Source organism: Haemorhous mexicanus, chromosome 2 (genome assembly GCF_027477595.1).
Source record: "Haemorhous mexicanus isolate bHaeMex1 chromosome 2, bHaeMex1.pri, whole genome shotgun sequence".
In the NCBI taxonomy this organism is placed as follows: Eukaryota; Metazoa; Chordata; class Aves; order Passeriformes; family Fringillidae; genus Haemorhous; species Haemorhous mexicanus.
Window position 1 is genome coordinate 105,736,373 of NC_082342.1, and position 6,088 is coordinate 105,742,460.

The window sequence follows — 6,088 nt, forward strand, 5'->3', positions numbered from 1 at the left end:
AGTTCAGTTGGGTGCACTGTAAAAAATGTGGGGATTTATGCAAAAAAGTAAGGTTTCCTAGTAAGTTCATCAAGTGCTTCACATTCTGTCATACTCTGTGGGGTCATTTGTTCCCAATGTAGACTCCCTCCCAGCTTCCTAATACTGAAAATTGTTCTTTTTGCCTTTTTTGGTATACACTCTTAACATTTGTCAACTTCCCTAAAGTGGGTTTTTTTGGAGCTGGTTTTGAGTTCAGTTTTCCTTTGTGTCTATTTTTTCTAGGTGGCATTTGGAATTGCTCTGCAACACCATACACTGATGTGCTCTCTGACTCTTTGAAGATAGTATTAATTTTTTAATTTAAAAACATTTAACTTGTTTGACAATGCTGTTGTATAAGAAGTGAGCAACAGGGGTCCTAGCCCTGAGCCTTTTCTAGAGCTGTGCCAAGTATTTTGAAATCCAGCCACACTGTCTGGTCTTAGTTGTTCTCCTTGTATTCAAAGTATTCCTTTGTATCTCAGACTTTGTATCAGTCTGCCTCTGCTGCTGTGTAAACACCTCTTTCCCTCCTTTCTTCCAGTGCATGCTGGTACAGAGGCCAAATCTGGTATTACTTCCTTGGATCTCCCCAGTCTTCCTAAGATCCTTACAAAAACTGGTCAGATTTGCAAGATTTTGCTGGAGGGAAATTTGGTGGCAGTTAATAGCTGGGGATTTGGGCTTTTTCCTTTTTTTAATCAAGGGCTAAGTCTCTCCTGCTAATGCACATGCAAACATGTACACACATTTGAGCTGTACTTGTCTAGTGAAGGGTAGGTCTGAGGGGAGAACCTTTTTCACCAGCTGCATTCTGAGCCCTTCAGGCACCCTGTGTTTGATGTAGTCAGAGATAACTTGGGTTTAGGCCTTTACAAAGTTACTCCTCACAGATACTTTTTTGTTTCTTTCTGGTTTGCTTTTGTTTGGTTGGGGGGTAAGTTTTACATTTACATTTTGGTAATTCCACCTTTTTCTTCTTGTTTAGCTATTTCTTCTTGAAGGAAGGTTATATTTCCTTCTAACAGCCTAACTCAGCCTCATCTAACTGTGCTAGCTTTTACAGACCTTGCTGACTCTGGCACCCATCGAGCCTGAACTTTTAAAGTAATTTAAGAATACTGTGGTGTCTGAAGACTTTATTTTCATTTCCTTTAAAACTGTTTGTTATGTTTTAGCTTTGGGGTTGCGTGTTGTTTTGGATTTCTTGTTCAAACAGGGATCTGGGCTGTACTTGTCTCATGGACTGGGACACTTGAAGCAGGCCTTTGTGTAATTCCAGACTCTGCCAAGAACTCTGCTCCTACAGCTCTACTTCAAGAAAGTAACCCCTTAGAGCCTTTACAAATTTGTATACCCTGTTATATCTCATGATATTTCAAGCTGAGAAAATTAATTTAAGTCACTCATTTTTAAAATGTGTCTGAATACGGCCGTGTGACAAATAGTCCATATTGATGTAGTTCACTATCACTTCTACCAGATTTATGTCCTGGTGTTAAGCATCAAAATAACTACCTCAGTTCTGCCAAGTCCATGATGATACTGGTATTTAATCCATGTAATTTGTTGGAGTTGTTTGGTTGGTTTCTACCCTTTATGCCTGTATTTGTATAAAACCATTTGATCTTGGTCATGCTGCCTGTTTTATAAATTCTTTTCATCAAAGCTTTTGCTGGCTTTATGCATCTGCTGTTTCCTGCTGGGTGGTTACTGACTCTTTTCCTAACCCTGTTCTCCAGAATATGGATTTTATGCACTGTTGATGTTTTAAAAGAGTGATCCATTGCCTTTTAAAGAGGAAGAATAGTTGAACTCTCAAAACATTCTGTTATCCATGTTTGATTCTCCTTGAACTGGGGGAAGCTTTGGGTTTGAAATTCACAAGACAAAAGCTGATGTTGAAAGAATTATGAAGAATCTACCCCACCAAACATCTCATTGGCCATAAAGCAACAGGTCAAACTGGGTGTTTGACATAAATACTTGTTCCCTGTAGAGTTTACACAGCTTTCTTCAGCTGTTTCCATGCTGAAGAGGCATCACATACACATGGAAGACAATAAAGTATAGTATGGATAATGGCATAAACTGTGGCTGCATAGCAAAAATTACCTGTTATCACACAGTTAAGGCTCTCAAGGGTCTTGCATTTTACAATAGAAGCAAATACAGTTCTTCCTCCACAGTAAAGGAAAAACCCAAACTTGCTCTTTGCCACACTGAAGCAAAATGGAGCAATGTTACACACACTCTTGGGTTTGTTGTTATATAGATATCTGTCTTCCAAAATATTTCAGTATCAGTTACATTTAATGCCTTGCAGCTCCTCACAAATACTTCTGTCAAGTTTATCTTCAGAGGAGTTGGTGATGCAAACCATCCCATTCTTAGGGAAGAGTGGGAGCAAAAATTTGTGATGCACAATAGTAGTGGCCCTTGGCTTTATTAGCAATAAAAGACCACTCTGCCACAGTGCTGCTGCTCTCCAGAAGCAGCAGCACTGCTGCAGGTTGTGGTCTGACTAGAGCCTGGCTGAAGGTTTTTATCATTCAACTTCCAGAAAACATGTCCGATGAAATAAAGCAGCTGGTTTAAAATACTACAGTTTATAGTTTCACTGTCATTCATGCTGAATTCATGTTTCACATGCATTCATGCTTTCTCAATACAAAGAGGAAAGAATTTCGATTCCTTGGTGTAGGCTGAAAACCTTGGAGAGAAAAAATACTGGAAAATCACCTCAAATACATAGGTGTTGAGAATGAGGAAGTCACTCTAAACTGGTAGATGTTCACTTCAGATTACCTTCTATAGTTTTTGTTATGCCCAGTCTTCTCAGAACAGCCAATACCAAAAAGGTAAGTCTCAAAACTGTACACAGTTCCCTTGAAAAGGCCAATGTATGGAAAGCCTGATGGTGCTTCCTTTCCCCAGCACGTATGAATCTGCAGGAATAACACATTGTATACTCCATAAGTACACCTAAAGAAACTCTTGTCTAATGCAATAAATAAGTATCTTGCTGGAGCCATTGTTCAGGTTGACTGCTCTATTACTTTTTTTTTTTAACTTCAACTTCTGTTATATTTACTACTACCAAACAGCGGTGCATAAGCAGTTACCTACTTCCTGGGGGAGGCAACAGCTTTTAAAATCAAAATCTTGCAGCATTCAGCTAAAGAGACTTCAATATGATGATCTTCCACCGTTTCACAAACATGCTACTCGGGCATTAAAAATACATTTAAAAAAAAACTGCTTGCAAATTAAAACCATGTCAGTCCCAGCACTGCATTCTCTGTAACAAAGCACTTTTATCTAATAAGATGTAGACTTTCCTAACTCAATACTGGCTGCAGGACTGGGCTTAGTGTTGCCTAAAAAAGATTGGTGTGAGGCTGCTGCTACTGAAGGAAGATGTGTGAACACAGGTTTGGAGAAAGACAATCCAGACTTGGGGAAAAGAAAGCAATGCAGAGATTGGATTTACTGCTGCACTTTGAAATGCAGGTCTGGTTAATGAAAATATATTCTCATTCTGTTCCCTTGTTAATTATCCCATCCTTTCAGCTGTAAGAGAGTAGGTACTGACTGCTTCTATAGTCCCCAGGTGGCTGCTCCTCTGTGCTCTAGAGAGAAGTAGGGCTTTGTGGTACCACCAGTCAGTGATCCCTGCAGATCCAGATCTGAGCTCTTAGCGAGCTTTTTCTCTACTCTTTCAGTAGAGAAAATCAAGAACAGTGGCAAATTTTTAAGTCAGTGTCAAAGATGGACTTTTTACAAGTGAAGGGAGTGATAATAGGTAATGAGTTTAAACCCCAAAAGGTAGACTTAGATTAGATATTAGGAAGACATTCTTTACTGTGAGGGCAGTGAGGTACTGGAACAGGTTGCCCAGAAAAGCTGTGGATGCCTTAATCTTGAAACCCTGTCTGTGGAAGTGTTCAAGGACAGCTTGGATGGGGCTTGGAGTAACCTGGTCTGGTGGAAGGTGTCCCTGCCCCTAGCAGGGGGCTTGGCAAACCAAACCCATATTTAGAGAATGCATTGATTTCCATATCCTGTGCATGGCATTTTAGTGTTTGTACACCCAGAACCACCAGCAGGACCAGAGCACAGTCAGTAAAGCAGTGGCCAAGGAGTCCTTTGGCAGGTTTGATCTTTCATGCTGTTTAGCACATCCTGTCCACTTGTCACCTGCCTGCTGAACTCCAACAGGATGTCAGCCTTCCAGAGGAATATTCAAGCTTTTTGCACCTGCCTGCATCACTTTAATAGGAACCATTATTGAAAAGGGTGTGGAGAGACAAGTCCATGCATGGTGACCAAGTGCCTACAAAGCAGGGGGGTACCCTGGTAACAGCAGGCAGGGAATTAAGAAAAAGTAGCATAAGAAGAGCAAGGAGAAGAGCAGTATAGGTACTATACTCCACTTTCCCTCTCCCATTCAGTTAGGCAGTAAAAAGACTAGTGAACAACCCCAACCATATTTCACACACAAAGCTGGAATCACCAATTCGAGGGACGAGCAGCCCGGAGGTCTCCTTGAAGTGAGCACTGAAGAGGACCAGCAGCAAAGAGGGGTCATGTCACAGAGCACAGCTCTATCTGTACCTAGAGGAGCCACCACCATGCTCTCGGGGAAGCATTTCTGTTTTTCCAGAAAGCTGGGCCATTGACATCTTCATTTCCTGCTTTTCAAGAGCTGTGTGTGTCAGAATGATTGCCCAAAGAACGTAGGGGCTGATCAAAAACCACTCTGAATTCAGTGTTTAATGCTTATCATGTGCTGTCACTTGAGCTCCCCCAGCAGGGTGGGGGAGAGAACAGGAAGAAAATCTCCTGGGTACAGCTGGAGGAGTTTCAGAAGTGGGTGAGGGAGAATGAAACCCCTTGTCTCCTCTCTGACACTGCCCTGCCACCATCCAAGCAATGGCCACCAGGAAAGGCCCTCTTCACCTTCCTCACCCATTTTATTGCTGAGCATGGCCTAAAGTAAAGAATATCCCTTTGGCCAGTTGGGGGTCAGCTGTCCCAGCTGTCTCTGCCCCTGCCCCTTCCCCCCAGTGTGCAAGCACTGCCCAGCAAGCACCAAAGCACCATTCCAGCCATAAGTCCAAACCACAGTCCCAGCACCCCCTCACTGCTCAGATGGACAAGCACTCCATCCCGGCCAGAGCCAGCACAGGCAGCTTCAGATACACAGCTTGAGCCCAGCTGTCTGCTAACTTCTTACAGTTCCAGTGGAGAGGAGAGCAAGGTATCACCTTGTCAGCATTAGTTACCACTATAATCTTTTTTTTTTTCAGCTTGAGCAGAAAGATCAGAACAGTCAGCAATTAATTGAATTAAGGTCTTTAGTAGCTAAGAGCTATGAACTCCATTTAGTCTATAGATCCACGAGAAATATGAAGAAATTTTGCTTCTATACAGGCAAAATTCTTGAGCTTTTCAGTCAATCTCAATCCAAGGTTTAGAAGCAAACCATGTGTTAGTCTATTATTTGTTCAGACACTGATGTATTTTAGACAACTACCCAATTATCTCACTTAAGAAAAAAATGCAACAGGAAGGCTCTAACCAAACACAGGTGACACCAATTGACTGAGAGGGCACTGGCACCTGGCACTTAAGAAAATCATAAAGGACAGTGCTTTTACCACCACCCAAAAAAACCCTACAACACACCAACACAAACAGACAAAATCCAAGCACTCACCACCCAAACACAAGGAAGTTACTTGAGTCTGCTCCAGATTTGTACTTGAACTTGACAGGAGATCTACTGGCTCTCCCCCTGGATACCCTAAACCTCCTCCAATACCCATGCCCTTTGTGAAGAAGTCAAGTTAAGTATTCCAGTGGTTTGTGAAGAAGTCAAGTTAAGTATTCCAGTGGTTTTTTGCATGAGGATAACTCTAATCTTCCCAGATTTTTAACTCTGGGCTAAGGTATAAACTAAAAAATACGTAACTTTATCACCAAGCACCAATTAAATTCTATTCTATTACTGAATGCAAGAAGGCATTCAACTTATGCCAGTGGACATTAAACACACCAAACC